Source organism: Borostomias antarcticus (genome assembly GCF_949987555.1).
Source record: "Borostomias antarcticus genome assembly, chromosome: 30".
Lineage (NCBI taxonomy): Eukaryota > Metazoa > Chordata > Actinopteri > Stomiiformes > Stomiidae > Borostomias > Borostomias antarcticus.
In genome coordinates this window covers 1,212,378-1,236,395 of record NC_140263.1, presented here as the reverse complement: position 1 = coordinate 1,236,395, position 24,018 = coordinate 1,212,378, and positions in this window count along the sequence as shown.

Genomic DNA, 24,018 nt, shown 5'->3' with positions numbered 1-24,018 from the left:
AAAGTTTATATGGTGTCAGGATCATAGCCCCTGAGACCATCTGTACAGCTTGATCAGATTGAAGCAACTTTTTTTCTGAACATGCAATCATGCTGATTTTTTAATATGTTGTTACCACACTCAAAGGGAGCAGGACGGTCTTTGATCGGACCCGCTAGGAGCTAGCATGCCTGCACGGGAACACTGACAATTTTGATGTGGGATGCCCATTTGGGAATCTTTCTTGATTCCCAAATGGGAAGTGTGGTTCTGGTACTTGCAAATGTCAAATCAACACAGGACCCCTCTAGCTGGTCTTGGGGCATGCTAAACCCCCCACACCCTGATAAGCAAGACTCTACTTTGATGGTAAGTGTCCAATTGGGGACGTCCATATGGGAATCAAGAAAGATTCCCAAATGTACATTATGGTTCTGGTACTTGCAAAGGTCCAATCAACACAGGACCTCTCTAGCTGGTCTTGGGGCATGCTAATACCCCCACACACCAAGGGACAAGACTGTACTTTGATAGGAAATGTCAAAAATGGGATGCCCATTTGGGACTCTTTCTTGATTCCCAAATGGGACAGTATGGTTCTGGTACTTGCAAAGGTGCAATCAACTCAGGACCCCTCTAGCTGGTCTTGGGGCATGCTAAGACCCCCACAAACCAAGGCACAAGACTGTACTTTGATAGGAAATGTCAAAAATTGGATGCCCATTTGGGAATCTTTTTTGATTCCCAAATGGGACAGTATGGTTCTGGTACTTGCAAAGGTGCAATCAACTCAGGACCCATCTAGCTGGTCTTGGGGCATGCTAAGACCCCCACACACCAAGGCACAATACTCTACTTTGATAGGAAATGTCAAAAATGTCCAATTTGTGAAAGATTCCCAAATGTCAAAAGAGTCCCCAATGGGGATTCCCCAATGTCAAAAGAGTCCCATATGTACGCCCCCCTGCGAGTCCCAAGTGTCAGAAAGAGACCCCAATGTCACCATTCAAATCCAATAGGGATTCCCAAATGTACAGTATGTTTTATTCATAATTGCAAAGGTCCAATCAACACAGGACCTCTCTAGCTGGTCTTGGGGCATGCTAATACCCCCACACACCAAGGCACAAGACTGTACTTTGATAGGAAATGTCAAAAATGGGATGCCCATTTGGGAATCTTTTTTGATTCCCAAATGGGACAGTATGGTTCTGGTACTTGCAAAGGTGCAATCAACTCAGGACCCATCTAGCTGGTCTTGGGGCATGCTAAGACCCCCACACACCACGGCACAAGACTGTACTTTGATAGGAAATGTCAAAAATGGGATGCCCATTTGGGAATCTTTTTTGATTCCCAAATGGGACAGTATGGTTCTGGTACTTGCAAAGGTGCAATCAACTCAGGACCCTTCTAGCTGGTCTTGAGGCATGCTAAGACCCCCACACACCAAGGCACAATACTCTACTTTGATAGTAAATGTCAAAAATGGGATGCCCATTTGGAATCTTTTTTGATTCCCAAATGGGACAGTATGGTTCTGGTACTTGCAAAGGTGCAATCAACTCAGGACCCTTCTAGCTGGTCTTGGGGCATGCTAAGACCCCCACACACCAAGGCACAATACTCTACTTTGATAGGAAATGTCAAAAATGTCCAATTTGTGAAAGATTCCCAAATGTCAAAAGAGTCCCCAATGGGGATTCCCCAATGTCAAAAGAGTCCCATATGTACGCCCCCCTGCGAGTCCCAAGTGTCAGAAAGAGACCCCAATGTCACCATTCAAATCCAATAGGGATTCCCAAATGTACAGTATGTTTTATTCATAATTGCAAAGGTCCAATCAACACAGGACCTCTCTAGCTGGTCTTGGGGCATGCTAATACCCCCACACACCAAGGCACAAGACTGTACTTTGATAGGAAATGTCAAAAATGGGATGCCCATTTGGGAATCTTTTTTGATTCCCAAATGGGACAGTTTGGTTCTGGTACTTGCAAAGGTGCAATCAACTCAGGACCCATCTAGCTGGTCTTGGGGCATGCTAAGACCCCCACACACCACGGCACAAGACTGTACTTTGATATGAAATGTCAAAAATGGGATGCCCATTTGGGAATCTTTTTTGATTCCCAAATGGGACAGTATGGTTCTGGTACTTGCAAAGGTGCAATCAACTCAGGACCCTTCTAGCTGGTCTTGAGGCATGCTAAGACCCCCACACACCAAGGCACAATACTCTACTTTGATAGTAAATGTCAAAAATGGGATGCCCATTTGGAATCTTTTTTGATTCCCAAATGGGACAGTATGGTTCTGGTACTTGCAAAGGTGCAATCAACTCAGGACCCTTCTAGCTGGTCTTGGGGCATGCTAAGACCCCCACACACCAAGGCACAATACTCTACTTTGATAGTAAATGTCAAAAATGGGATGCCCATTTGGAATCTTTTTTGATTCCCAAATGGGACAGTATGGTTCTGGTACTTGCAAAGGTGCAATCAACTCAGGACCCTTCTAGCTGGTCTTGGGGCATGCTAAGACCCCCACACACCAAGGCACAATACTCTACTTTGATAGGAAATGTCAAAATTGTCCAATTTGTGAAAGATTCCCAAATGTCAAAAGAGTCCCCAATGGGTATTCCCCAATGTCAAAAGAGTCCCATATGTACGCCCCCCTGCGAGTCCCAAGTGTCAGAAAGAGACCCGAATGTACGCAACCCCGGCGAGTCCCAAGTGTCAAACAATTCCCCGGTGGGCGGAGGGAATGACAGTTGGTGACCTTTTCATGTTTCTGAACATATTCATGGCTTCATGACCCTTTTACTAAAGCAAGACACTTGCAACCACTTGTATGTTAAAGTGGACATTACAAACAACGTGTGATCCGATTTTTGTGCACATTGGTCAATGTTAAGACCTTCAAAATGAGTTCCAAAGTTTGAATTTTCGAACAGGATTCCCAAATGTCAGTGGTGTACATTTGGGAATCTTTCAGGGGTAAATGACACTTTCACTAAAGCTAGAAACTTGCAACCACTTCTAGGTTAAAGTGGACATTACAAACAACGTGTGGTCAGATTTTTGTGCACATTGGTCAATGGCAAGACCTTCAAAATGAGTTCCAAAGTTTGAATTTTAGTCAAGGATTCCCAAATGTCAGTGGTGTACATTTGGGAATCTTTCATGGATAAATTACCCTTAATATTACACTAGGAACCACATATTTCACACGCATAACAGGGACAGTGTCTACTATCATAATGTGAAAGAATAAACTGCCCAAGTCCTTCAGAAAAAAAAAAGGCCTTGTTGGAGAAACCAAAGTTTATATGGTGTCAGGATCATAGCCCCTGAGACCATCTGTACAGCTTGATCAGATTGAAGCAACTTTTTTTCTGAACATGCAATCATGCTGATTTTTTAATATGTTGTTACCACACTCAAAGGGAGCAGGACGGTCTTTGATCGGACCCGCTAGGAGCTAGCATGCCTGCACGGGAACACTGACAATTTTGATGTGGGATGCCCATTTGGGAATCTTTCTTGATTCCCAAATGGGAAGTGTGGTTCTGGTACTTGCAAATGTCAAATCAACACAGGACCCCTCTAGCTGGTCTTGGGGCATGCTAAACCCCCCACACCCTGATAAGCAAGACTCTACTTTGATGGTAAGTGTCCAATTGGGGACGTCCATATGGGAATCAAGAAAGATTCCCAAATGTACATTATGGTTCTGGTACTTGCAAATGTCCAATCAACACAGGACCTCTCTAGCTGGTCTTGGGGCATGCTAATACCCCCACACACCAAGGGACAAGACTGTACTTTGATAGGAAATGTCAAAAATGGGATGCCCATTTGGGACTCTTTCTTGATTCCCAAATGGGACAGTATGGTTCTGGTACTTGCAAAGGTGCAATCAACTCAGGACCCCTCTAGCTGGTCTTGGGGCATGCTAAGACCCCCACAAACCAAGGCACAAGACTGTACTTTGATAGGAAATGTCAAAAATTGGATGCCCATTTGGGAATCTTTTTTGATTCCCAAATGGGACAGTATGGTTCTGGTACTTGCAAAGGTGCAATCAACTCAGGACCCATCTAGCTGGTCTTGGGGCATGCTAAGACCCCCACACACCAAGGCACAATACTCTACTTTGATAGGAAATGTCAAAAATGTCCAATTTGTGAAAGATTCCCAAATGTCAAAAGAGTCCCCAATGGGGATTCCCCAATGTCAAAAGAGTCCCATATGTACGCCCCCCTGCGAGTCCCAAGTGTCAGAAAGAGACCCCAATGTCACCATTCAAATCCAATAGGGATTCCCAAATGTACAGTATGTTTTATTCATAATTGCAAAGGTCCAATCAACACAGGACCTCTCTAGCTGGTCTTGGGGCATGCTAATACCCCCACACACCAAGGCACAAGACTGTACTTTGATAGGAAATGTCAAAAATGGGATGCCCATTTGGGAATCTTTTTTGATTCCCAAATGGGACAGTATGGTTCTGGTACTTGCAAAGGTGCAATCAACTCAGGACCCATCTAGCTGGTCTTGGGGCATGCTAAGACCCCCACACACCACGGCACAAGACTGTACTTTGATAGGAAATGTCAAAAATGGGATGCCCATTTGGGAATCTTTTTTGATTCCCAAATGGGACAGTATGGTTCTGGTACTTGCAAAGGTGCAATCAACTCAGGACCCTTCTAGCTGGTCTTGAGGCATGCTAAGACCCCCACACACCAAGGCACAATACTCTACTTTGATAGTAAATGTCAAAAATGGGATGCCCATTTGGAATCTTTTTTGATTCCCAAATGGGACAGTATGTTTCTGGTACTTGCAAAGGTGCAATCAACTCAGGACCCTTCTAGCTGGTCTTGGGGCATGCTAAGACCCCCACACACCAAGGCACAATACTCTACTTTGATAGGAAATGTCAAAAATGTCCAATTTGTGAAAGATTCCCAAATGTCAAAAGAGTCCCCAATGGGGATTCCCCAATGTCAAAAGAGTCCCATATGTACGCCCCCCTGCGAGTCCCAAGTGTCAGAAAGAGACCCCAATGTCACCATTCAAATCCAATAGGGATTCCCAAATGTACAGTATGTTTTATTCATAATTGCAAAGGTCCAATCAACACAGGACCTCTCTAGCTGGTCTTGGGGCATGCTAATACCCCCACACACCAAGGGACAAGACTGTACTTTGATAGGAAATGTCAAAAATGGGATGCCCATTTGGGACTCTTTCTTGATTCCCAAATGGGACAGTATGGTTCTGGTACTTGCAAAGGTGCAATCAACTCAGGACCCCTCTAGCTGGTCTTGGGGCATGCTAAGACCCCCACACACCAAGGCACAAGACTGTACTTTGATAGGAAATGTCAAAAATGGGATGCCCATTAGGGAATCTTTTTTGATTCCCAAATGGGACAGTATGGTTCTGGTACTTGCAAAGGTGCAATCAACTCAGGACCCTTCTCTCTGGTCTTGAGGCATGCTAAGACCCCCACACACCAAGGCACAATACTCTACTTTGATAGTAAATGTCAAAAATGGGATGCCCATTTGGAATCTTTTTTGATTCCCAAATGGGACAGTATGGTTCTGGTACTTGCAAAGGTGCAATCAACTCAGGACCCTTCTAGCTGGTCTTGGGGCATGCTAAGACCCCGACACACCAAGGCACAATACTCTACTTTGATAGGAAATGTCAAAAATGTCCAATTTGTGAAAGATTCCCAAATGTCAAAAGAGTCCCCAATGGGGATTCCCCAATGTCAAAAGAGTCCCATATGTACGCCCCCCTGCGAGTCCCAAGTGTCAGAAAGAGACCCCAATGTCACCATTCAAATCCAATAGGGATTCCCAAATGTACAGTATGTTTTATTCATAATTGCAAAGGTCCAATCAACACAGGACCTCTCTAGCTGGTCTTGGGGCATGCTAATACCCCCACACACCAAGGCACAAGACTGTACTTTGATAGGAAATCTCAAAAATGGGATGCCCATTTGGGAATCTTTTTTGATTCCCAAATGGGACAGTTTGGTTCTGGTACTTGCAAAGGTGCAATCAACTCAGGACCCATCTAGCTGGTCTTGGGGCATGCTAAGACCCCCACACACCACGGCACAAGACTGTACTTTGATATGAAATGTCAAAAATGGGATGCCCATTTGGGAATCTTTTTTGATTCCCAAATGGGACAGTATGGTTCTGGTACTTGCAAAGGTGCAATCAACTCAGGACCCATCTAGCTGGTCTTGGGGCATGCTAAGACCCCCACACACCACGGCACAAGACTGTACTTTGATAGGAAATGTCAAAAATGGGATGCCCATTTGGGAATCTTTTTTGATTCCCAAATGGGACAGTATGGTTCTGGTACTTGCAAAGGTGCAATCAACTCAGGACCCTTCTAGCTGGTCTTGAGGCATGCTAAGACCCCCACACACCAAGGCACAATACTCTACTTTGATAGTAAATGTCAAAAATGGGATGCCCATTTGGAATCTTTTTTGATTCCCAAATGGGACAGTATGGTTCTGGTACTTGCAAAGGTGCAATCAACTCAGGACCCTTCTAGCTGGTCTTGGGGCATGCTAAGACCCCCACACACCAAGGCACAATACTCTACTTTGATAGTAAATGTCAAAAATGGGATGCCCATTTGGGAATCTTTTTTGATTCCCAAATGGGACAGTATGGTTCTGGTACTTGCAAAGGTGCAATCAACTCAGGACCCGTCTAGCTGGTCTTGGGGCATGCTAAGACCCCCACACACCAAGGCACAAGACTGTACTTTGATAGGAAATGTCAAAAATTGGATGCCCATTTGGGAATCTTTTTTGATTCCCAAATGGGACAGTATGGTTCTGGTACTTGCAAAGGTGCAATCAACTCAGGACCCATCTAGCTGGTCTTGGGGCATGCTAAGACCCCCACACACCAAGGCACAATACTCTACTTTGATAGGAAATGTCAAAAATGTCCAATTTGTGAAAGATTCCCAAATGTCAAAAGAGTCCCCAATGGGGATTCCCCAATGTCAAAAGAGTCCCATATGTACGCCCCCCTGCGAGTCCCAAGTGTCAGAAAGAGACCCCAATGTACGCACCCCCGGCGAGTCCCAAGTGTCAAACAATTCCCCGGTGGGCGGAGGGAATGACAGTTGGTGACCTTTTCATGTTTCTGAACATATTCATGGCTTCATGACCCTTTTACTAAAGCAAGACACTTGCAACCACTTGTATGTTAAAGTGGACATTACAAACAACGTGTGATCCGATTTTTGTGCACATTGGTCAATGTTAAGACCTTCAAAATGAGTTCCAAAGTTTGAATTTTCGAACAGGATTCCCAAATGTCAGTGGTGTACATTTGGGAATCTTTCAGGGGTAAATGACACTTTCACTAAAGCTAGAAACTTGCAACCACTTCTAGGTTAAAGTGGACAATACAAACAACGTGTGGTCAGATTTTTGTGCACATTGGTCAATGGCAAGACCTTCAAAATGAGTTCCAAAGTTTGAATTTTAGTCAAGGATTCCCAAATGTCAGTGGTGTACATTTGGGAATCTTTCATGGATAAATTACCCTTAATATTACACTAGGAACCACATATTTCACACGCATAACAGGGACAGTGTCTACTATCATAATGTGAAAGAATAAACTGCCCAAGTCCTTCAGAAAAAAAAAAGGCCTTGTTGGAGAAACCAAAGTTTATATGGTGTCAGGATCATAGCCCCTGAGACCATCTGTACAGCTTGATCAGATTGAAGCAACTTTTTTTCTGAACATGCAATCATGCTGATTTTTTAATATGTTGTTACCACACTCAAAGGGAGCAGGACGGTCTTTGATCGGACCCGCTAGGAGCTAGCATGCCTGCACGGGAACACTGACAATTTTGATGTGGGATGCCCATTTGGGAATCTTTCTTGATTCCCAAATGGGAAGTGTGGTTCTGGTACTTGCAAATGTCAAATCAACACAGGACCCCTCTAGCTGGTCTTGGGGCATGCTAAACCCCCCACACCCTGATAAGCAAGACTCTACTTTGATGGTAAGTGTCCAATTGGGGACGTCCATATGGGAATCAAGAAAGATTCCCAAATGTACATTATGGTTCTGGTACTTGCAAAGGTCCAATCAACACAGGACCTCTCTAGCTGGTCTTGGGGCATGCTAATACCCCCACACACCAAGGGACAAGACTGTACTTTGATAGGAAATGTCAAAAATGGGATGCCCATTTGGGACTCTTTCTTGATTCCCAAATGGGACAGTATGGTTCTGGTACTTGCAAAGGTGCAATCAACTCAGGACCCCTCTAGCTGGTCTTGGGGCATGCTAAGACCCCCACAAACCAAGGCACAAGACTGTACTTTGATAGGAAATGTCAAAAATTGGATGCCCATTTGGGAATCTTTTTTGATTCCCAAATGGGACAGTATGGTTCTGGTACTTGCAAAGGTGCAATCAACTCAGGACCCATCTAGCTGGTCTTGGGGCATGCTAAGACCCCCACACACCAAGGCACAATACTCTACTTTGATAGGAAATGTCAAAAATGTCCAATTTGTGAAAGATTCCCAAATGTCAAAAGAGTCCCCAATGGGGATTCCCCAATGTCAAAAGAGTCCCATATGTACGCCCCCCTGCGAGTCCCAAGTGTCAGAAAGAGACCCCAATGTCACCATTCAAATCCAATAGGGATTCCCAAATGTACAGTATGTTTTATTCATAATTGCAAAGGTCCAATCAACACAGGACCTCTCTAGCTGGTCTTGGGGCATGCTAATACCCCCACACACCAAGGCACAAGACTGTACTTTGATAGGAAATGTCAAAAATGGGATGCCCATTTGGGAATCTTTTTTGATTCCCAAATGGGACAGTATGGTTCTGGTACTTGCAAAGGTGCAATCAACTCAGGACCCATCTAGCTGGTCTTGGGGCATGCTAAGACCCCCACACACCAAGGCACAAGACTGTACTTTGATAGGAAATGTCAAAAATTGGATGCCCATTTGGGAATCTTTTTTGATTCCCAAATGGGACAGTATGGTTCTGGTACTTGCAAAGGTGCAATCAACTCAGGACCCATCTAGCTGGTCTTGGGGCATGCTAAGACCCCCACACACCACGGCACAAGACTGTACTTTGATAGGAAATGTCAAAAATGGGATGCCCATTTGGGAATCTTTTTTGATTCCCAAATGGGACAGTATGGTTCTGGTACTTGCAAAGGTGCAATCAACTCAGGACCCTTCTAGCTGGTCTTGAGGCATGCTAAGACCCCCACACACCAAGGCACAATACTCTACTTTGATAGTAAATGTCAAAAATGGGATGCCCATTTGGAATCTTTTTTGATTCCCAAATGGGACAGTATGTTTCTGGTACTTGCAAAGGTGCAATCAACTCAGGACCCTTCTAGCTGGTCTTGGGGCATGCTAAGACCCCCACACACCAAGGCACAATACTCTACTTTGATAGGAAATGTCAAAAATGTCCAATTTGTGAAAGATTCCCAAATGTCAAAAGAGTCCCCAATGGGGATTCCCCAATGTCAAAAGAGTCCCATATGTACGCCCCCCTGCGAGTCCCAAGTGTCAGAAAGAGACCCCAATGTCACCATTCAAATCCAATAGGGATTCCCAAATGTACAGTATGTTTTATTCATAATTGCAAAGGTCCAATCAACACAGGACCTCTCTAGCTGGTCTTGGGGCATGCTAATACCCCCACACACCAAGGGACAAGACTGTACTTTGATAGGAAATGTCAAAAATGGGATGCCCATTTGGGACTCTTTCTTGATTCCCAAATGGGACAGTATGGTTCTGGTACTTGCAAAGGTGCAATCAACTCAGGACCCCTCTAGCTGGTCTTGGGGCATGCTAAGACCCCCACACACCAAGGCACAAGACTGTACTTTGATAGGAAATGTCAAAAATGGGATGCCCATTAGGGAATCTTTTTTGATTCCCAAATGGGACAGTATGGTTCTGGTACTTGCAAAGGTGCAATCAACTCAGGACCCTTCTAGCTGGTCTTGAGGCATGCTAAGACCCCCACACACCAAGGCACAATACTCTACTTTGATAGTAAATGTCAAAAATGGGATGCCCATTTGGAATCTTTTTTGATTCCCAAATGGGACAGTATGGTTCTGGTACTTGCAAAGGTGCAATCAACTCAGGACCCTTCTAGCTGGTCTTGGGGCATGCTAAGACCCCCACACACCAAGGCACAATACTCTACTTTGATAGTAAATGTCAAAAATGGGATGCCCATTTGGGAATCTTTTTTGATTCCCAAATGGGACAGTATGGTTCTGGTACTTGCAAAGGTGCAATCAACTCAGGACCCGTCTAGCTGGTCTTGGGGCATGCTAAGACCCCCACACACCAAGGCACAAGACTGTACTTTGATAGGAAATGTCAAAAATTGGATGCCCATTTGGGAATCTTTTTTGATTCCCAAATGGGACAGTATGGTTCTGGTACTTGCAAAGGTGCAATCAACTCAGGACCCATCTAGCTGGTCTTGGGGCATGCTAAGACCCCCACACACCAAGGCACAATACTCTACTTTGATAGGAAATGTCAAAATTGTCCAATTTGTGAAAGATTCCCAAATGTCAAAAGAGTCCCCAATGGGGATTCCCCAATGTCAAAAGAGTCCCATATGTACGCCCCCCTGCGAGTCCCAAGTGTCAGAAAGAGACCCGAATGTACGCAACCCCGGCGAGTCCCAAGTGTCAAACAATTCCCCGGTGGGCGGAGGGAATGACAGTTGGTGACCTTTTCATGTTTCTGAACATATTCATGGCTTCATGACCCTTTTACTAAAGCAAGACACTTGCAACCACTTGTATGTTAAAGTGGACATTACAAACAACGTGTGATCCGATTTTTGTGCACATTGGTCAATGTTAAGACCTTCAAAATGAGTTCCAAAGTTTGAATTTTCGAACAGGATTCCCAAATGTCAGTGGTGTACATTTGGGAATCTTTCAGGGGTAAATGACACTTTCACTAAAGCTAGAAACTTGCAACCACTTCTAGGTTAAAGTGGACATTACAAACAACGTGTGGTCAGATTTTTGTGCACATTGGTCAATGGCAAGACCTTCAAAATGAGTTCCAAAGTTTGAATTTTAGTCAAGGATTCCCAAATGTCAGTGGTGTACATTTGGGAATCTTTCATGGATAAATTACCCTTAATATTACACTAGGAACCACATATTTCACACGCATAACAGGGACAGTGTCTACTATCATAATGTGAAAGAATAAACTGCCCAAGTCCTTCAGAAAAAAAAAAGGCCTTGTTGGAGAAACCAAAGTTTATATGGTGTCAGGATCATAGCCCCTGAGACCATCTGTACAGCTTGATCAGATTGAAGCAACTTTTTTTCTGAACATGCAATCATGCTGATTTTTTAATATGTTGTTACCACACTCAAAGGGAGCAGGACGGTCTTTGATCGGACCCGCTAGGAGCTAGCATGCCTGCACGGGAACACTGACAATTTTAATGTGGGATTCCCATTTGGGAATCTTTCTTGATTCCCAAATGGGCAGTGTGGTTCTGGTACTTGCAAATGTCAAATCAACACAGGACCCCTCTAGCTGGTCTTGGGGCATGCTAAACCCCCCACACCCTGATAAGCAAGACTCTACTTTGATGGTAAGTGTCCAATTGGGGACGTCCATATGGGAATCAAGAAAGATTCCCAAATGTACATTATGGTTCTGGTAAATGCAAAGGTCCAATCAACACAGGACCTCTCTAGCTGGTCTTGGGGCATGCTAATACCCCCACACACCAAGGGACAAGACTGTACTTTGATAGGAAATGTCAAAAATGGGATGCCCATTTGGGACTCTTTCTTGATTCCCAAATGGGACAGTATGGTTCTGGTACTTGCAAAGGTGCAATCAACTCAGGACCCCTCTAGCTGGTCTTGGGGCATGCTAAGACCCCCACACACCAAGGCACAATACTCTACTTTGATAGGAAATGTCAAAAATGTCCAATTTGTGAAAGATTCCCAAATGTCAAAGGAGTCCCCAATGGGGATTCCCCAATGTCAAAAGAGTCCCATATGTACGCCCCCCTGCGAGTCCCAAGTGTCAGAAAGAGACCCCAATGTCACCATTCAAATCCAATAGGGATTCCCAAATGTACAGTATGTTTTATTCATAATTGCAAAGGTCCAATCAACACAGGACCTCTCTAGCTGGTCTTGGGGCATGCTAATACCCCCACACACCAAGGCACAAGACTGTACTTTGATAGGAAATGTCAAAAATGGGATGCCCATTTGGGAATCTTTTTTGATTCCCAAATGGGACAGTTTGGTTCTGGTACTTGCAAAGGTGCAATCAACTCAGGACCCATCTAGCTGGTCTTGGGGCATGCTAAGACCCCCACACACCACGGCACAAGACTGTACTTTGATATGAAATGTCAAAAATGGGATGCCCATTTGGGAATCTTTTTTGATTCCCAAATGGGACAGTATGGTTCTGGTACTTGCAAAGGTGCAATCAACTCAGGACCCATCTAGCTGGTCTTGGGGCATGCTAAGACCCCCACACACCACGGCACAAGACTGTACTTTGATAGGAAATGTCAAAAATGGGATGCCCATTTGGGAATCTTTTTTGATTCCCAAATGGGACAGTATGGTTCTGGTACTTGCAAAGGTGCAATCAACTCAGGACCCTTCTAGCTGGTCTTGAGGCATGCTAAGACCCCCACACACCAAGGCACAATACTCTACTTTGATAGTAAATGTCAAAAATGGGATGCCCATTTGGAATCTTTTTTGATTCCCAAATGGGACAGTATGGTTCTGGTACTTGCAAAGGTGCAATCAACTCAGGACCCTTCTAGCTGGTCTTGGGGCATGCTAAGACCCCCACACACCAAGGCACAATACTCTACTTTGATAGTAAATGTCAAAAATGGGATGCCCATTTGGGAATCTTTTTTGATTCCCAAATGGGACAGTATGGTTCTGGTACTTGCAAAGGTGCAATCAACTCAGGACCCGTCTAGCTGGTCTTGGGGCATGCTAAGACCCCCACACACCAAGGCACAAGACTGTACTTTGATAGGAAATGTCAAAAATTGGATGCCCATTTGGGAATCTTTTTTGATTCCCAAATGGGACAGTATGGTTCTGGTACTTGCAAAGGTGCAATCAACTCAGGACCCATCTAGCTGGTCTTGGGGCATGCTAAGACCCCCACACACCAAGGCACAATACTCTACTTTGATAGGAAATGTCAAAAATGTCCAATTTGTGAAAGATTCCCAAATGTCAAAAGAGTCCCCAATGGGGATTCCCCAATGTCAAAAGAGTCCCATATGTACGCCCCCCTGCGAGTCCCAAGTGTCAGAAAGAGACCCCAATGTACGCACCCCCGGCGAGTCCCAAGTGTCAAACAATTCCCCGGTGGGCGGAGGGAATGACAGTTGGTGACCTTTTCATGTTTCTGAACATATTCATGGCTTCATGACCCTTTTACTAAAGCAAGACACTTGCAACCACTTGTATGTTAAAGTGGACATTACAAACAACGTGTGATCCGATTTTTGTGCACATTGGTCAATGTTAAGACCTTCAAAATGAGTTCCAAAGTTTGAATTTTCGAACAGGATTCCCAAATGTCAGTGGTGTACATTTGGGAATCTTTCAGGGGTAAATGACACTTTCACTAAAGCTAGAAACTTGCAACCACTTCTAGGTTAAAGTGGACAATACAAACAACGTGTGGTCAGATTTTTGTGCACATTGGTCAATGGCAAGACCTTCAAAATGAGTTCCAAAGTTTGAATTTTAGTCAAGGATTCCCAAATGTCAGTGGTGTACATTTGGGAATCTTTCATGGATAAATTACCCTTAATATTACACTAGGAACCACATATTTCACACGCATAACAGGGACAGTGTCTACTATCATAATGTGAAAGAATAAACTGCCCAAGTCCTTCAGAAAAAAAAAAGGCCTTGTTGGAGAAACCAAAGTTTATATGGTGTCAGGATCATAGCCCCTGAGACCATCTGTACAGCTTGATCAGATTGAAGCAACTTTTTTTCTGAACATGCAATCATGCTGATTTTTTAATATGTTGTTACCACACTCAAAGGGAGCAGGACGGTCTTTGATCGGACCCGCTAGGAGCTAGCATGCCTGCACGGGAACACTGACAATTTTGATGTGGGATGCCCATTTGGGAATCTTTCTTGATTCCCAAATGGGAAGTGTGGTTCTGGTACTTGCAAATGTCAAATCAACACAGGACCCCTCTAGCTGGTCTTGGGGCATGCTAAACCCCCCACACCCTGATAAGCAAGACTCTACTTTGATGGTAAGTGTCCAATTGGGGACGTCCATATGGGAATCAAGAAAGATTCCCAAATGTACATTATGGTTCTGGTACTTGCAAAGGTCCAATCAACACAGGACCTCTCTAGCTGGTCTTGGGGCATGCTAATACCCCCACACACCAAGGGACAAGACTGTACTTTGATAGGAAATGTCAAAAATGGGATGCCCATTTGGGACTCTTTCTTGATTCCCAAATGGGACAGTATGGTTCTGGTACTTGCAAAGGTGCAATCAACTCAGGACCCCTCTAGCTGGTCTTGGGGCATGCTAAGACCCCCACAAACCAAGGCACAAGACTGTACTTTGATAGGAAATGTCAAAAATTGGATGCCCATTTGGGAATCTTTTTTGATTCCCAAATGGGACAGTATGGTTCTGGTACTTGCAAAGGTGCAATCAACTCAGGACCCATCTAGCTGGTCTTGGGGCATGCTAAGACCCCCACACACCAAGGCACAATACTCTACTTTGATAGGAAATGTCAAAAATGTCCAATTTGTGAAAGATTCCCAAATGTCAAAAGAGTCCCCAATGGGGATTCCCCAATGTCAAAAGAGTCCCATATGTACGCCCCCCTGCGAGTCCCAAGTGTCAGAAAGAGACCCCAATGTCACCATTCAAATCCAATAGGGATTCCCAAATGTACAGTATGTTTTATTCATAATTGCAAAGGTCCAATCAACACAGGACCTCTCTAGCTGGTCTTGGGGCATGCTAATACCCCCACACACCAAGGCACAAGACTGTACTTTGATAGGAAATGTCAAAAATGGGATGCCCATTTGGGAATCTTTTTTGATTCCCAAATGGGACAGTATGGTTCTGGTACTTGCAAAGGTGCAATCAACTCAGGACCCATCTAGCTGGTCTTGGGGCATGCTAAGACCCCCACACACCAAGGCACAAGACTGTACTTTGATAGGAAATGTCAAAAATTGGATGCCCATTTGGGAATCTTTTTTGATTCCCAAATGGGACAGTATGGTTCTGGTACTTGCAAAGGTGCAATCAACTCAGGACCCATCTAGCTGGTCTTGGGGCATGCTAAGACCCCCACACACCACGGCACAAGACTGTACTTTGATAGGAAATGTCAAAAATGGGATGCCCATTTGGGAATCTTTTTTGATTCCCAAATGGGACAGTATGGTTCTGGTACTTGCAAAGGTGCAATCAACTCAGGACCCTTCTAGCTGGTCTTGAGGCATGCTAAGACCCCCACACACCAAGGCACAATACTCTACTTTGATAGTAAATGTCAAAAATGGGATGCCCATTTGGAATCTTTTTTGATTCCCAAATGGGACAGTATGTTTCTGGTACTTGCAAAGGTGCAATCAACTCAGGACCCTTCTAGCTGGTCTTGGGGCATGCTAAGACCCCCACACACCAAGGCACAATACTCTACTTTGATAGGAAATGTCAAAAATGTCCAATTTGTGAAAGATTCCCAAATGTCAAAAGAGTCCCCAATGGGGATTCCCCAATGTCAAAAGAGTCCCATATGTACGCCCCCCTGCGAGTCCCAAGTGTCAGAAAGAGACCCCAATGTCACCATTCAAATCCAATAGGGATTCCCAAATGTACAGTATGTTTTATTCATAATTGCAAAGGTCCAATCAACACAGGACCTCTCTAGCTGGTCTTGGGGCATGCTAATACCCCCACACACCAAGGGACAAGACTGTACTTTGATAGGAAATGTCAAAAATGGGATGCCCATTTGGGACTCTTTCTTGATTCCCAAATGGGACAGTATGGTTCTGGTACTTGCAAAGGTGCAATCAACTCAGGACCCCTCTAGCTGGTCTTGGGGCATGCTAAGACCCCCACACACCAAGGCACAAGACTGTACTTTGATAGGAAATGTCAAAAATGGGATGCCCATTAGGGAATCTTTTTTGATTCCCAAATGGGACAGTATGGTTCTGGTACTTGCAAAGGTGCAATCAACTCAGGACCCTTCTAGCTGGTCTTGAGGCATGCTAAGACCCCCACACACCAAGGCACAATACTCTACTTTGATAGTAAATGTCAAAAATGGGATGCCCATTTGGAATCTTTTTTGATTCCCAAATGGGACAGTATGGTTCTGGTACTTGCAAAGGTGCAATCAACTCAGGACCCTTCTAGCTGGTCTTGGGGCATGCTAAGACCCCCACACACCAAGGCACAATACTCTACTTTGATAGTAAATGTCAAAAATGGGATGCCCATTTGGGAATCTTTTTTGATTCCCAAATGGGACAGTATGGTTCTGGTACTTGCAAAGGTGCAATCAACTCAGGACCCGTCTAGCTGGTCTTGGGGCATGCTAAGACCCCCACACACCAAGGCACAAGACTGTACTTTGATAGGAAATGTCAAAAATTGGATGCCCATTTGGGAATCTTTTTTGATTCCCAAATGGGACAGTATGGTTCTGGTACTTGCAAAGGTGCAATCAACTCAGGACCCATCTAGCTGGTCTTGGGGCATGCTAAGACCCCCACACACCAAGGCACAATACTCTACTTTGATAGGAAATGTCAAAATTGTCCAATTTGTGAAAGATTCCCAAATGTCAAAAGAGTCCCCAATGGGGATTCCCCAATGTCAAAAGAGTCCCATATGTACGCCCCCCTGCGAGTCCCAAGTGTCAGAAAGAGACCCGAATGTACGCAACCCCGGCGAGTCCCAAGTGTCAAACAATTCCCCGGTGGGCGGAGGGAATGACAGTTGGTGACCTTTTCATGTTTCTGAACATATTCATGGCTTCATGACCCTTTTACTAAAGCAAGACACTTGCAACCACTTGTATGTTAAAGTGGACATTACAAACAACGTGTGATCCGATTTTTGTGCACATTGGTCAATGTTAAGACCTTCAAAATGAGTTCCAAAGTTTGAATTTTCGAACAGGATTCCCAAATGTCAGTGGTGTACATTTGGGAATCTTTCAGGGGTAAATGACACTTTCACTAAAGCTAGAAACTTGCAACCACTTCTAGGTTAAAGTGGACATTACAAACAACGTGTGGTCAGATTTTTGTGCACATTGGTCAATGGCAAGACCTTCAAAATGAGTTCCAAAGTTTGAATTTTAGTCAAGGATTCCCAAATGTCAGTGGTGTACATTTGGGAATCTTTCATGGATAAATTACCCTTAATATTACACTAGGAACCACATATTTCACACGCATAACAGGGACAGTGTCTACTATCATAATGTGAAAGAATAAACTGCCCAAGTCCTTCAGAAAAAAAAAAGGCCTTGTTGGAGAAACCAAAGTTTATATGGTGTCAGGATCATAGCCCCTGAGACCATCTGTACAGCTTGATCAGATTGAAGCAACTTTTTTTCTGAACATGCAATCATGCTGATTTTTTAATATGTTGTTACCACACTCAAAGGGAGCAGGACGGTCTTTGATCGGACCCGCTAGGAGCTAGCATGCCTGCACGGGAACACTGACAATTTTAATGTGGGATTCCCATTTGGGAATCTTTCTTGATTCCCAAATGGGCAGTGTGGTTCTGGTACTTGCAAATGTCAAATCAACACAGGACCCCTCTAGCTGGTCTTGGGGCATGCTAAACCCCCCACACCCTGATAAGCAAGACTCTACTTTGATGGTAAGTGTCCAATTGGGGACGTCCATATGGGAATCAAGAAAGATTCCCAAATGTACATTATGGTTCTGGTAAATGCAAAGGTCCAATCAACACAGGACCTCTCTAGCTGGTCTTGGGGCATGCTAATACCCCCACACACCAAGGGACAAGACTGTACTTTGATAGGAAATGTCAAAAATGGGCAATTTGTGAAAGATTCCCAAATGTCAAAAGAGTCCCCAATGGGGATTCCCCAATGTCAAAAGAGTCCCATATGTACGCCCCCCTGCGAGTCCCAAGTGTCAGAAAGAGACCCCAATGTCACCATTCAAATCCAATAGGGATTCCCAAATGTACAGTATGTTTTATTCATAATTGCAAAGGTCCAATCAACACAGGACCTCTCTAGCTGGTCTTGGGGCATGCTAATACCCCCACACACCAAGGCACAAGACTGTACTTTGATAGGAAATGTCAAAAATGGGATGCCCATTTGGGAATCTTTTTTGATTCCCAAATGGGACAGTATGGTTCTGGTACTTGCAAAGGTGCAATCAACTCAGGACCCATCTAGCTGGTCTTGGGGCATGCTAAGACCCCCACACACCACGGCACAAGACTGTAGATACGAAATGTCAAAAATGGGATGCCCATTTGGGAATCTTTTTTGATTCCCAAATGGGACAGTATGGTTCTGGTACTTGCAAAGGTGCAATCAACTCAGGACCCTTCTAGCTGGTCTTGAGGCATGCTAAGACCCCCACACACCAAGGCACAATACTCTACTTTGATAGTAAATGTCAAAAATGGGATGCCCATTTGGAATCTTTTTTGATTCCCAAATGGGACAGTATGGTTCTGGTACTTGCAAAGGTGCAATCAACTCAGGACCCTTCTAGCTGGTCTTGGGGCATGCTAAGACCCCCACACACCAAGGCACAATACTCTACTTTGATAGTAAATGTCAAAAATGGGATGCCCATTTGGGAATCTTTTTTGATTCCCAAATGGGACAGTATGGTTCTGGTACTTGCAAAGGTGCAATCAACTCAGGACCCGTCTAGCTGGTCTTGGGGCATGCTAAGACCCCCACACACCAAGGCACAAGACTGTACTTTGATAGGAAATGTCAAAATTGGATGCCCATTTGGGAATCTTTTTTGATTCCCAAATGGGACAGTATGGTTCTGGTACTTGCAAAGGTGCAATCAACTCAGGACCCATCTAGCTGGTCTTGGGGCATGCTAAGACCCCCACACACCAAGGCACAATACTCTACTTTGATAGGAAATGTCAAAAATGTCCAATTTGTGAAAGATTCCCAAATGTCAAAAGAGTCCCCAATGGGGATTCCCCAATGTCAAAAGAGTCCCATATGTACGCCCCCCTGCAAGTCCCAAGTGTCAGAAAGAGACCCCAATGTACGCACCCCTGGCGAGTCCCAAGTGTCAAACAATTCCCCGGTGGGCGGAGGGAATGACAGTTGGTGACCTTTTCATGTTTCTGAACATATTCATGGCTTCATGACCCTTTTACTAAAGCAAGACACTTGCAACCACTTGTATGTTAAAGTGGACATTACAAACAACGTGTGATCCGATTTTTGTGCACATTGGTCAATGTTAAGACCTTCAAAATGAGTTCCAAAGTTTGAATTTTCGAACAGGATTCCCAAATGTCAGTGGTGTACATTTGGGAATCTTTCAGGGGTAAATGACACTTTCACTAAAGCTAGAAACTTGCAACCACTTCTAGGTTAAAGTGGACATTACAAACAACGTGTGGTCAGATTTTTGTGCACATTGGTCAATGGCAAGACCTTCAAAATGAGTTCCAAAGTTTGAATTTTAGTCAAGGATTCCCAAATGTCAGTGGTGTACATTTGGGAATCTTTCATGGATAAATTACCCTTAATATTACACTAGGAACCACATATTTCACACGCATAACAGGGACAGTGTCTACTATCATAATGTGAAAGAATAAACTGCCCAAGTCCTTCAGAAAAAAAAAAGGCCTTGTTGGAGAAACCAAAGGTTATATGGTGTCAGGATCATAGCCCCTGAGACCATCTGTACAGCTTGATCAGATTGAAGCAACTTTTTTTCTGAACATGCAATCATGCTGATTTTTTAATATGTTGTTACCACACTCAAAGGGAGCAGGACGGTCTTTGATCGGACCCGCTAGGAGCTAGCATGCCTGCACGGGAACACTGACAATTTTGATGTGGGATGCCCATTTGGGAATCTTTCTTGATTCCCAAATGGGCAGTGTGGTTCTGGTACTTGCAAATGTCAAATCAACACAGGACCCCTCTAGCTGGTCTTGGGGCATGCTAAACCCCCCACACCCTGATAAGCAAGACTCTACTTTGATGGTAAGTGTCCAATTGGGGACGTCCATATGGGAATCAAGAAAGATTCCCAAATGTACATTATGGTTCTGGTACTTGCAAAGGTCCAATCAACACAGGACCTCTCTAGCTGGTCTTAGGGCATGCTAATACCCCCACACACCAAGGGACAAGACTGTACTTTGATAGGAAATGTCAAAAATGGGATGCCCATTTGGGACTCTTTCTTGATTCCCAAATGGGACAGTATGGTTCTGGTACTTGCAAAGGTGCAATCAACTCAGGACCCCTCTAGCTGGTCTTGGGGCATGCTAAGACCCCCACACACCAAGGCACAAGACTGTACTTTGATAGGAAATGTCAAAAATTGGATGCCCATTTGGGAATCTTTTTTGATTCCCAAATGGGACAGTATGGTTCTGGTACTTGCAAAGGTGCAATCAACTCAGGACCCATCTAGCTGGTCTTGGGGCATGCTAAGACCCCCACACACCAAGGCACAATACTCTACTTTGATAGTAAATGTCAAAAATGTCCAATTTGTGAAAGATTCCCAAATGTCAAAAGAGTCCCCAATGGGGATTCCCCAATGTCAAAAGAGTCCCATATGTACGCCCCCCTGCGAGTCCCAAGTGTCAGAAAGAGACCCCAATGTCACCATTCAAATCCAATAGGGATTCCCAAATGTACAGTATGTTTTATTCATAATTGCAAAGGTCCAATCAACACAGGACCTCTCTAGCTGGTCTTGGGGCATGCTAATACCCCCACACACCAAGGCACAAGACTGTACTTTGATAGGAAATGTCAAAAATGGGATGCCCATTTGGGAATCTTTTTTGATTCCCAAATGGGACAGTATGGTTCTGGTACTTGCAAAGGTGCAATCAACTCAGGACCCATCTAGCTGGTCTTGGGGCATGCTAAGACCCCCACACATTACGGCACAAGACTGTACTTTGATAGGAAATGTCAAAAATGGGATGCCCATTTGGGAATCTTTTTTGATTCCCAAATGGGACAGTATGGTTCTGGTACTTGCAAAGGTGCAATCAACTCAGGACCCTTCTAGCTGGTCTTGAGGCATGCTAAGACCCCCACACACCAAGGCACAATACTCTACTTTGATAGTAAATGTCAAAAATGGGATGCCCATTTGGAATCTTTTTTGATTCCCAAATGGGACAGTATGGTTCTGGTACTTGCAAAGGTGCAATCAACTCAGGACCCTTCTAGCTGGTCTTGGGGCATGCTAAGACCCCCACACACCAAGGCACAATACTCTACTTTGATAGGAAATGTCAAAAATTGGATGCCCATTTGGGAATCTTTTTTGATTCCCAAATGGGACAGTATGGTTCTGGTACTTGCAAAGGTGCAATCAACTCAGGACCCATCTAGCTGGTCTTGGGGCATGCTAAGACCCCCACACACCAAGGCACAAGACTATACTTTGATAGGAAATGTCAAAAATTGGATGCCCATTTGGGAATCTTTTTTGATTCCCAAATGGGACAGTATGGTTCTGGTACTTGCAAAGGTGCAATCAACTCAGGACCCATCTAGCTGGTCTTGGGGCATGCTAAGACCCCCACACACCAAGGCACAATACTCTACTTTGATAGTAAATGTCAAAAATGTCCAATTTGTGAAAGATTCCCAAATGTCAAAAGAGTCCCCAATGGGGATTCCCCAATGTCAAAAGAGTCCCATATGTACGCCCCCCTGCGAGTCCCAAGTGTCAGAAAGAGACCCCAATGTCACCATTCAAATCCAATAGGGATTCCCAAATGTACAGTATGTTTTATTCATAATTGCAAAGGTCCAATCAACACAGGACCTCTCTAGCTGGTCTTGGGGCATGCTAATACCCCCACACACCAAGGCACAAGACTGTACTTTGATAGGAAATGTCAAAAATGGGATGCCCATTTGGGAATCTTTTTTGATTCCCAAATGGGACAGTATGGTTCTGGTACTTGCAAAGGTGCAATCAACTCAGGACCCATCTAGCTGGTCTTGGGGCATGCTAAGACCCCCACACATTACGGCACAAGACTGTACTTTGATAGGAAATGTCAAAAATGGGATGCCCATTTGGGAATCTTTTTTGATTCCCAAATGGGACAGTATGGTTCTGGTACTTGCAAAGGTGCAATCAACTCAGGACCCTTCTAGCTGGTCTTGAGGCATGCTAAGACCCCCACACACCAAGGCACAATACTCTACTTTGATAGTAAATGTCAAAAATGGGATGCCCATTTGGAATCTTTTTTGATTCCCAAATGGGACAGTATGGTTCTGGTACTTGCAAAGGTGCAATCAACTCAGGACCCTTCTAGCTGGTCTTGGGGCATGCTAAGACCCCCACACACCAAGGCACAATACTGTACTTTGATAGGAAATGTCAAAAATTGGATGCCCATTTGGGAATCTTTTTTGATTCCCAAATGGGACAGTATGGTTCTGGTACTTGCAAAGGTGCAATCAACTCAGGACCCATCTAGCTGGTCTTGGGGCATGCTAAGACCCCCACACACCAAGGCACAAGACTATACTTTGATAGGAAATGTCAAAAATTGGATGCCCATTTGGGAATCTTTTTTGATTCCCAAATGGGACAGTATGGTTCTGGTACTTGCAAAGGTGCAATCAACTCAGGACCCATCTAGCTGGTCTTGGGGCATGCTAAGACCCCCACACACCAAGGCACAATACTCTACTTTGATAGGAAATGTCAAAAATGTCCAATTTGTGAAAGATTCCCAAATGTCAAAAGAGTCCCCAATGGGGATTCCCCAATGTCAAAATAGTCCCATATGTACGCCCCCCTGCGAGTCCCAAGTGTCAGAAAGAGACCCCAATGTACGCACCCCCGGCGAGTCCCAAGTGTCAAACAATTCCCCGGTGGGCGGAGGGAATGACAGTTGGTGACCTTTTCATGTTTCTGAACATATTCATGGCTTCATGACCCTGTTACTAAAGCAAGACACTTGCAACCACTTGTATGTTAAAGTGGACATTACAAACAACGTGTGATCCGATTTTTGTGCACATTGGTCAATGTTAAGACCTTCAAAATGAGTTCCAAAGTTTGAATTTTCGAACAGGATTCCCAAATGTCAGTGGTGTACATTTGGGAATCTTTCAGGGGTAAATGACACTTTCACTAAAGCTAGAAACTTGCAACCACTTCTAGGTTAAAGTGGACATTACAAACAACGTGTGGTCAGATTTTTGTGCACATTGGTCAATGGCAAGACCTTCAAAATGAGTTCCAAAGTTTGAATTTTAGTCAAGGATTCCCAAATGTCAGTGGTGTACATTTGGGAATCTTTCATGGATAAATTACCCTTAATATTACACTAGGAACCACATATTTCACACGCATAACAGGGACAGTGTCTACTATCATAATGTGAAAGAATAAACTGCCCAAGTCCTTCAGAAAAAAAAAAGGCCTTGTTGGAGAAACCAAAGTTTATATGGTGTCAGGATCATAGCCCCTGAGACCATCTGTACAGCTTGATCAGATTGAAGCAACTTTTTTTCTGAACATGCAATCATGCTGATTTTTTAATATGTTGTTACCACACTCAAAGGGAGCAGGACGGTCTTTGATCGGACCCGCTAGGAGCTAGCATGCCTGCACGGGA